Below are 10,747 nucleotides of genomic sequence, written 5' to 3'. Positions count from 1 at the left end.
TACTTACTGTGGCATGTAGGTTGGTAGCATACTACTCCAGAAAAGCCAATTTAATGAATAATGCTGCTAAATTCTTGTACTAATAATATAGATTTAAATTTTTGTTCCTGGGATCAAGGATTGAGCAAGACTCAAATCTCAAATGGAAGGAGAAAGGAGAGCATTAGGAGAAGAAGATGAAGAAGGAGGGAGAGAGGGCAGTGTTAACTCCTTTCTTAGGCTGCATGTTGAAATTAATGAATGATATTTACTTTGGCATTTTTTTTTTTACCTTCTTTCTCCACCTCTCCTAGGGTGTCCCGTTCCTTCATGGTGTACACACACACACACACACACACACACACACACACACACCTCTGCCCCACTTCCAGAAGGTTACTATGCACTAGAATTATCTACTGTTGGTCCTTTTAACAAGTGTGGGGGAGGAGGAAAGTCTCCTCTACCTCAAGGTTCTTTTGGCTGGACTATAATTAAATAGACAGGAGACAGTTAGAAGAGAAAATAACAAAAAAAATTGTTAAGATTTTTAAATTGATTTTGTAGAGAAATAGGAAGAAAAGGGAGAAACATTGGTGTGAGAGTGATACGTGGCTCTGCTGCCTCCTGCATGCCATGCCGTCCCTACCTCTGCTCTCTTACTAGTAAGTACCTCTGATTTTCTAGAGGCTCTATTTTTTTTTCTACAATAATTTTCTTGCTGGAGAAGCAGGGACCCTGGGGCAATGTAATAGCAGTTGTGTCCTTTTGTTGTTGTCTGTTTTTGGTTAGGGACTATACATATATAGCTGCAAGGCAGGTTCTGCGGCAGGCTGGGAGCCTTATGTGAATATCAATACATCCATACCTGGCAGCAATACACACTCTAGGTCCTAAAAATCTTTACAGAAAAAGAGTGTTTTCTGTAGTGAGACATTCCTGATTAGATCTGAGTCAAACACGAATCAATGCAGAAAATGAGAGCAGTACAGTGTGCATAATATTACTGTCAGTGTATTGCTCAACTGACATTGAGTTGCCTGAAATCTTACATTATGGGAAATTATCTTTTTAATTAAATGACTTCATGGTGAATAGCACTGTTCTACAGTGAACACTATGTGAGCTAATGATGCTCCCTCCTTTAAAACAAAATATAACGTGGGAAGAGAAAGTTCTTTTGATGGATCCCAAGTATACCCGAGTTACTATTAATGGAGCTCAGACTTGTTCTTAGCATATTGATCCTGCAGTCCGTAAAAAAAATACCAAAAATACAATCTTGGAATCTGAAACAAAGTAAATATTTTCTTTTAATTCATATTTCAGGACTTCAGTAGGAAATCACTCCAGTTGCATATCAAAAGGTTTTTTGCTAGTTTCCCCAGCTTCTTGCCTCTGCTTCATTTGCACAAACATAAAAGGAATGTGCTGGTCTTTTTATTTTTATTTTAAAAACAGAAATTGGAAGAACTCTTTGAGAATATTTGATATGACTAAGCTGAAGAACAGTCAGAGGAATTGTCCAAGTTTGGGTTGGGAAGGGCTTACTCAGCAGCGTCTGCCACCCTGGGCGCTCAGTGCTCTCCACAGAGACCAATATCAGAGGGCTGCTCGATGGGAGGGGTGAGCATGTCATTAGTCCTCGGGTTTAACAAAGGGGCCTACAATGGCTATTTTGTTTTCTGCTTCACAGAAGAACAAAGCTAAAGAGTATGCTACTCATGATTAATTCTGGAGAGAAAAATTCCATGCAACTAGAATTTTTTCCAAGATTTAAAACAAAACAAACAATATTAGAAGAATGTGCTATTCGTTCTCATCCTTTTTCGGTCCTCATTCTCCTGGCAAATTTCAAGGCCGACAAAAGACAAAGGCAGAGGCAAGGCTGCCCCTGGACCAATGGTGAGTAGGCAGCATGGGGTGGAGAACAGAGGGAGTTGAGGGGTGAGGGATGGGGGGGGGGGCAGCTCACCACTCCTAAACTCTTGGGATCCTGAATCATGGATCTCAATCTCTGCATCTGTAAAATGGGAGACTGGACTAGACCAGGAGTTCCAACCTTCTCTGTGAGGCCTTCCCTGATTACTCAGGTTATATTTCTACTTAATTTTCAATACACTACTTAAAACTCCCTAACCATGACATTCTCTTAGGCATAATTTTTATTCAATGCATATAGATTTATATTTTATCAGCAACTGTAAATTTTCAGTCCTGGAATATATAAATTGCAGGTCATTCCTTCTGGGAATGGGGATAGCTAGAAAAAGAGAGAAATGGAGGTTGAACATAGAAAAAGACTTAAAACAGAGACAAAGTCAATATTTGTGAAATGAAGATTTGGGCAGGTCCAAGGCAAGCAGGAGTAATCCTGGGCTTTGGAAGCACTTTATGTGGGCATCAGTGGGGAGGGAACAGAGAGATATGCATGTACTTGGCATAGAGTTACCATGGGCAGATCCAGGCTGCAAAGCTCTGTGTATTGGGAGAGATCAGTTCTCAAAGGCTTTTTCATCTCAGGTCTCCAACATTTCTTGAGGACCCAGATCTTGAAGAGGCAGGGCCCAGACTGGAGTCAAACTTCATCTTAGGCTTGGTTCTCCCCCAAAGCAGACCTAAAACAAAGGCTTTAATGAAAACAGTTTGTTTAGATGCAATCCCAGGAAGTCAATACAAAGAGTTACTGAACACATTACTGCTGTGGTCAGCTGGGGCCAATCCCTCTAGAGACCCTGGGACACCCTGTAGGTCCCACAGGAGTCATCCCACCTGAGGGGTGAGAGCTGGTACACTTTAAGTCCCAGAGCTTTCAATCTGCCTCCACCCCTTTCCCCCTCCCCCACCTGCCCTGGCAGTTGAAAGAAGCCTCTGGCAGAGTCACAGATACCTGTAGTAGGAAGTCCCTGGCCTGTAAGGAATATGGGCAGGAAAATAGTGTGTCTGATAGAAATCACAAAATAAGACAGAATTTGAACATTCAGAGGAGGGCCAACACCAGAAAGCATTTTTCTTACTATGGATATTTTTTTTACAGTCCTACAAAATGATTTGTAAACATTTTATTGAAACTACAGAAAAGAAGGTCCTGCTAGTGAGTATAAAATGGTAAAGGGTTGCATATCCGTATAGAAATCATGATTACTAAATTGAAATGCATAAAAGTCATTCATTTTAGTACAAAAAAACCACATAATCCTAATGGCTTTCGAAGGTTTACTCCAAACATCCTTTCCCCAACATGATTTTCACCATAGGGATTTAAGTTCTTGAACCACAGGTCCTTCTGTCTCAGCATTCTTAAGAATATGGTCTCCATAGTTGAGGAGCCACAATTGTACAGCCTTTTGTTATTCCACTTTTTATTGATATTGTTCAACCTCATTAGAAACTAAATTGTCCATGGTGATGCAGGTCTCTCAACTATTCATGGCACCCAGGACAACTCCTTGAACATAGTAGTTCTACAATAATCTTATTGATGCCATCCTAAATTTTCTCAGTAGTTGCACAGTAGTATTTCTAAAACTATTAGGAAAATTATATAAACTTATAAGGGAAAATTAATTTTGATGACCAATGGTCAAAGATATGAGTAGTTCACACAAGAACAATAAACAGATGTGAAACATGTCAAGCTCCTCTAATAGCTTGATTTGGTAGACTCTGTTGTTTGGTCTGATCAGAGCCCTTCCATTTGGTATCCTGTCTTTGGATTAATGCTCTTTCTTCCACTCAAGACAAATGGCTCTGACAGGGAACACCAGTTATAGCACCCACTTTCCTGGCCACAGCTGATTGGTTTAGGAGTGAGCAACTATCCAAGGCAGTCCAATAAGACTCCTTCCCCGGGAATGTGGAGTTGGTAGATGTGCCCTCACCGTCTACATGAAGCATGGGAATCCTGCTGGCCAAGTTTCCTACTATGTGGAGGAAGCCAGGCTGAGAAAATGAAACCAATGCACACAGAAAAGCAGAGACCAGAGGCAGAGGGAGAAAACAATCACCCAGCTGTACTTCTACCTTTCCTTCCTGTAAAAGGTTGAGATGTCTTACTTGAAACCAAGGATTCCATCTGTTACAATGGTATCAAACAAATGTAGATAAAAGTAAGGTAAGATCCTTGCACCAATAAAATCAAAACAATACATAAAAATGAAAGTTTGGAGGCACCCGATGATTCTGTAGGCTAATGCTCTTTTTCTGGAAAGCATCTTGGACACACATGACATGAATCAGAGACTAAAACTTTAAAATTTCTCACAATCCTGAGCTTATAATTCCATGATTAATAGAAATTATCAAACATTTTGTCCAAGCTATAATAACTTGGGATGAGAAAAAGAAAATTAGTATTTATTAAGTTTTAGAATACAATAGACTAAGAACCACACATAATAAATAGATAACAGTATTGAAAGCTTATGATGTTTTAAGTTCTCAGGGTTTATCTGTATATGTTATTCTATGTCATTCTCAAACTAATCATATGATGTGGCTATTATTATTATTATTCCTATTTTTTTAGGTGAGCAAAATATGCCTCAGAGAGGTTAAGTAATTTGCCCACGTTCACACAGATGGCAAGTGATAGAGCCAGGATTCAAACACAGGCAGCACGCCAGTGCTCACAACCTTAACCATGTATTACCTTATTTAACTTGGAAAATTAGGAGATAATTCAAGGGAAAGAAAAGATGTATGGATATATGTAGCACTCATTAGTATATCTAAAAACTAGAAAAAGCTCACATATGTGCCTAAAGGGAAATAAGAAGACAGCAAGTATGATACATTGATACAATAAAACAGGCATAATGAGAAACATATAAAATGGGTAAAGGACTATAGAAAACAATAGCAGATGAGAAAAAGTATATATAATTCATGACGAATACTGGTTTATAACAATAATGCACAATTGTTTTTGCGTTAACAGTAGAAGGGAAAAAGTCTTCAGGGTTTATGAAAACATAGAAATTTGAAGTGTTTTCTCTTTTAGGAACTTCATGCTGCTATTGGGACTTAGATATTTTTATTTAACTTTCACTGTAAAGTTGATAAATACCAAATTAAAAGCAAACATATTAAAGATTTAAAGCAATATTAATGCAAGGAAATGAAGAGAGATTTGTGAGGTTAAAAAGGATTTTTTATTTGGAAAGCCTCATTTGAAGACTATATATAAAAATGGGAAGGACTGTATAATACATTAAAAATTAAAAAATGGTAAATAAGAAGGTAAGCTTACATCTGCTTACCTGTCCTTTATCTGTTGCAATCCTATCTACCCCTTAAAGTCTTGTTCCGATGCTGCCATTCTAAAGTTCTTTTTCTTCTTTCAGTTTTTATTTTATTTTTATTTTTTTAGAATGTTTTTTAAAAATTGTTGACTCTATTACAACTGTCCCTCACTTCCCCCTCTTTGCCTCCCTCCACTCCACCCTGCCCCTGTCCTTCCTAGGTCTTCACCACATTATTGTCTATGTCCATGGATTATGCATATATGTTATTTGGTTGATCTCTACTCATCCTTTCCACCCTTCTCCCCTCTGAGACCTGTCAGTCTGTTGCATGTACCCATGCCTCTGGTCCTATTTTGTTCGTCAGTTTATTTTGTTCTTTAGATTCCACATATAAGAGACTCCAGATGTCTTTCTCTGTCTGATTTATTGTGCTTAGCATAATAATCTTCAGGTCCATCCATGCTGTCTCAAAGGGTAGGAGTTCCTTCTTTTTTAACAGCCATGTAGAATTACATGGTGTAAATGTACACAGCTTTTTTTAATCCATTCTTCCACTGATGAGTATTTGGGCTGTTTCCAAATTTTGACAATTCTTAGCCAGAAGCTTTTTCTGAGCAAACACGGTACTTCGTTTGTTTCCCTCCACCTTGTATCTTGCTTGTATCTTTCCACCTTGTTTTATAGCTGTGAACCTGGCCTCCTTCTCAACCATAAAGGGAGCAACCACATATCTGCAACATCTTTGCAGGCCCCAGTTGCCCCACATAATGCCACACAGTGGGTGCCCAGTGTATATTTGTTAGGTGAATAAATGTTCCTACAAGAATAAGAAGACAAGAGAGTTGGAAGGCAGTTTTGAACAATAAGCAACTGAAAGTGGGAATATTAAGATGGTTGTGCTTAAGAAAGTTATTCCTTCTGTCAAATTAAGAAGGTGGGTGGTGTAGTTCTCATGGGCTCCGGAGGGTAGCAGAGCATAAGGTGATTTTGATTTGATGAGCTCTGAGGCCAATATGTCTGGAGATTATGAAAACAATCCAAAACCTTGACTTAAGGTTATAGCTGGCAAAGAACATTGAAAAGAGAAAAATTGAAGAAAGAGTAAGTGGGAACAGAAATAAGAGACATTTCAGAGATGTTACCTCAAAGAAGTCTTAATGATTTTCCCCTCATAAGTCCCAAGGTCCTTTTTTATGGCTGCTTTAAAAAAAAAAGCCGTTTTTCTGTTTCTATCTCCTTTAATAGTGAGTTAATTGGAATGAGCAAAGTGGATTGGACATTCTAACACACACACACACACACACACACACACACACACACACACACACACACTTTGTCTTGCCAATGACTACATTGGTTTTCTTTTTTACCAAGTAGGAACAGACACACAATGTCAAAGAATTCCTATTCCTATTTTAATCCTAAAAGCCCAAGGATTCTTAACCTTCCCACTGATTGTAACCAGGAAGGCAATGTAGCTCTGATTCAAATTATCTGATGGTTCTTCCTTTCCTCTTTGCCTGAGTGATGTCCAGGAACATCTTGCAAGTTGGAATTGTATACTTCTTTGAGCTCAGGAACTAGGTCATAAATTATATACAGTGTCTGAGTAATGCCAAGCTTAAATATTTACTAACATGATGTTATCGACTACCAGTCACAAAGACATAAATCCTCCCAATATCTATTCTTCTGTAAGCAGTTAGTCCTTCTATCTTGCCCATTAAATATATAGAGTCCTCTTTAGAAACATTTTCTTTGGGTAATTTTAGGCTTATTATCTGTTTTCCCTCACTAGAATGTAGGTTTTATGAGAGCAAAAGTATTGAATGTTTTGTTCAACTATGGTATCCCCAGAGCTTATAACAGTCCCTGGTGCTCAGTAAATACTGTGCTGAATAAGTGAGTGAATAAATGATTGAATAACCAAACATTGTTCTGTTTGTGGCATTAAAGTCTTTTGTAAATATTAACCTGAATATCTTACATGAACACACACACATGTAGCTCTTCAGTGACCTTCCTTCCCCTTCTATCCTTCCCCACGAACTCATCAGATAAACTAAGTAATTGTTGACTAGGCATAAGGATCCATCCATCTGGCTTTCACTAAATAGAAAATGAAAAAATATTGCTTTTCTTTTTAAAAAACTTATGTGGGGTACATACATTTCAGAAAAGATGTTTGTAATACCAAAACATATTTTGTTTTATTAGATCTAGATTGTTGGGTGGAGTCACTAAAAGTCACTCTCAAGTGAAATGAGTTGCTTGTTATTCTCACAAAGAATTTACAGGAAGCAATTTGTAAAGGTTGCCATCAGACTGAAGTCATTGTTGGCACTAGGAATCAGTGTGTTATCAAACTCATAGCAATCATTTAACCTGGGTCTGCTCAGAGAAATCTCCATAATGCAGGGAAATTGAATTCTACTGCCTCAGATTAAAATCACTTTTGATATTATTCCAATTTGATTATGGAGTTTAAAATATTTGACATATCAGTTTCGCTCATCCTCCCACTATGTAGAAATATCTATTTTACATGTGCTTAACACATACCTGTCATTACCAGCTATGTCACAGGTTTAAAAAAAATCTGTTCTCCTTTCCCGTGTACTCAGGAAATTTGTATAGGAAAAACTAGGAAATGAATGCTTTTCCAGCTTATTCTGACCCATTCCCATTCCATCTAGTAGCTTGCCTTCTGGTCAAGTAATAATAGTAAAAGAATTTTTTCTCATCTTGAAGGAACTATACTATAATCTAAGTGACAGATGGGGACACTGGATCCAGGCATGCAGTGAAGATGGACAGTTTGTGCTCCTAATTTTCTCCCAGTGTGTTTATTTTTATCACTGTGGGAAAACAGGGTTTAAAAACAGAAACATAGATTCATACCATTAGCAAACATTAGACCAGTTCCCTATGTTCCCAACGCTAAATTGGAAAACAAGATCTTGGCAAAACCGAAATGATCACTCTTTAGCTCAGTTCATTCACTGATTTAGCAAAAAAATGTGTTGAATGCTGTGAGCCGTGAGCGCAAAGTGCTCTGAAAATAATGCAGAAACATTTTACTGTGCAGACTCCCCAACTACTAAATGATTTTGAATGACTGTTTCCCTTACTATCCATTGAGAACAATCATAGACTGATGTTAAGATCCCTCTGACTGTCTCAGGTAGAAGATGCAGCAACCATCAAGCCTAAGTGCTTTTCACTTCATTGAATAATTATCCTAGAAAAAGACTGACAAGAAGTATGTGGTCCTCTCGCTCTCCTCTCCAAACACAATCACATCCTTTGTTTAGCAGCTGAGACTGCTGTTTATAAGCCTTGTCATTCAGCACCCTGGTCTCTGGGCCTCCCAAGTTGAACATGATTCCTTGAGTCTAGCCATACATTTGCTGATTGTCCGGGACCAGTGTGGCCTGTTGGCTGCTATCACCCTCCAACAGCTGATGCTTATAGTGTGACATGATCTGTCCTGATAGTACTTCCACAGCCCACCTATTGTTCCTATCACTTGTCCATTCCACAGCTGATTAGGCAACCTCCTATCAGTGGTTCTTGTGCATCTGGGCCAAAGAAATTAATTTGCACTCATCATTCTTAGTTGCAGCTGGCTAATTGGACTCTAGGGTCACTTCTTTGTCTTAGATAATTAATCAAAGTCTACTTAGTTAATTATTACAATATATGGTATCTTTAGAACATTTACAATGTGCCTGGCACTGTGCAAGGCGCAGAGGATACAACAGGCCATGCAAGATCCAGTAGCCTAAAAAATTAATGTACTTCTCTAATTTCTACCTAGTTTTCCTATTTTTAAGTTGATAAATGACTTTTAAAATTAAGTACAAAACCGGATCCAGCAGTACATCAGAAAGATCATATACCATGACCAAGTAGGATTTATCCCAGGGATGCAAGGATGGTACAATATCCGCAAATCAATGAACGTGATACATCACATAAACAAATTGAAGGAAAAAAACCACATAGTCATATCAATTGATGCAGAAAAAGCATTTGACAAAATTCAACACCCATTTTTGATAAAAACTCTCAGCAAGGTGGGAATAGAAGGATCATACCTCAACATAATAAAAGCCATATATGACAAACCCACAGCCAACATCATACTCAATGGACAAAAACTAACACCATTTCCCCTAAAAACAGGAACAAGACAGGGATGCCCACTCTCACCACTCCTCTTCAACATAGTCCTGGAAGTATTAGCCATTGCAATTAGACAAGAAGAAGAAATAAAAGGCATCCAAATTGGAAAAGAGGAAGTAAAACTGTCCTTATTTGCAGATGACATGATATTATACTTAAAAAACCCTAAAGACTCCATCAAAAAACTATTAGACTTAATAAAAGAATTCGGCAATGTAGCAGGATACAGAATTAACGCCAAGAAATCTATGGCATTTCTATACACCAATAGTGAACTTGCAGAAAGAGAGACTAAAAAAGCAATCCCATTTACCATCTCACCAAAAAAATTAAGCTACCTAGGAATAAACTTAACTAAAGAGGTAAAAGACCTCTACTCAGAAAACTACAGGACGTTGAAAAAAGAGATAGAGGAAGACATAAAGAGATGGAAGAACATACCATGTTCTTGGATTGGTAGAATCAACATCATTAAAATGTCCATACTGCCCAAAGCAATCTATAAATTCAACGCACTTCCCATTAAAATACCAACGGCATATTTCACAGACCTAGAACGAACTCTCCAAAAATTCATCTGGAACAAAAAACGACCCCGAATAGCTGCAGCGATCCTGAGAAAGAACAAAGTAGGTGGGATCTCAATACCAGATATCAAGCTGTATTACAAAGCCACTGTTCTCAAAACTGCCTGGTACTGGCACAAGAACAGACATATAGATCAATGGAATAGAATAGAGAGCCCAGAAATCAGCCCCAACCAATACGCTCAATTAATATTTGACAAAGGAGGCAAGAACATACAATGGAGTCAAGACAGTCTCTTCAATAAATGGTGCTGGGAAAATTGGACAGATACATGCAAGAAAATGAAACTAGACCACCAACTTACACCATACACAAAAATAAACTCAAAATGGATAAAGGACTTAAATATACGACCGGAAACCATAAAAATACTAGAAGAATCCAAAGGCAACAAAATCTCAGACCTATGCCGAAGCAATTTCTTCACCGATACAGATCCTAGGGCATTGGAAACTAAAGAGAAAATAAACAAATGGGACTACATCAAAATAAAAAGTTTCTGCACAGCAAAAGAAACCATCAACAAAACAACAAGAAAGCCCACTACATGGGAGAACATATTTGCCAACATTATATCTGATAAGGGCCTAATCTCCAACATTTATAGGGAACTCATACAACTTAACAAAAGGAAGATAAACAATCCAATCAAAAAATGGGCAAAGGACCTAAATAGACACCTTTTAAAAGAGGACATTCAGAAAGCCAAGAGACATATGAAAACATGCTCAAAGTCACTAACCATC

At 38.0% G+C, this 10,747-nt stretch overlaps 1 long non-coding RNA gene across 1 annotated transcript in view; it reads right to left on the bottom strand.

The window, feature by feature from the left end:
* Window positions 1-2,137: 2,137 nt before the first annotated feature.
* LOC106724478 overlaps window positions 2,138-10,747 on the bottom strand; it is a 25,928-nt gene continuing 17,318 nt past the window's right edge. Inside the window, exons 2-3 of the long non-coding RNA XR_001360282.1 lie at window positions 2,432-2,597; window positions 2,138-2,242 (exon numbers count right to left, since the gene is read on the bottom strand). This is a non-coding gene — a long non-coding RNA (uncharacterized LOC106724478). The remainder of the gene's footprint in view (window positions 2,243-2,431; window positions 2,598-10,747) is intronic.

This window comes from Myotis brandtii, unplaced genomic scaffold, assembly GCF_000412655.1.
Source record: "Myotis brandtii unplaced genomic scaffold, ASM41265v1 scaffold84, whole genome shotgun sequence".
In the NCBI taxonomy this organism is placed as follows: domain Eukaryota; kingdom Metazoa; phylum Chordata; class Mammalia; order Chiroptera; family Vespertilionidae; genus Myotis; species Myotis brandtii.
Note: the sequence above shows the minus strand (reverse complement) of the source record. Positions and strands in the feature narration are given on the sequence as shown.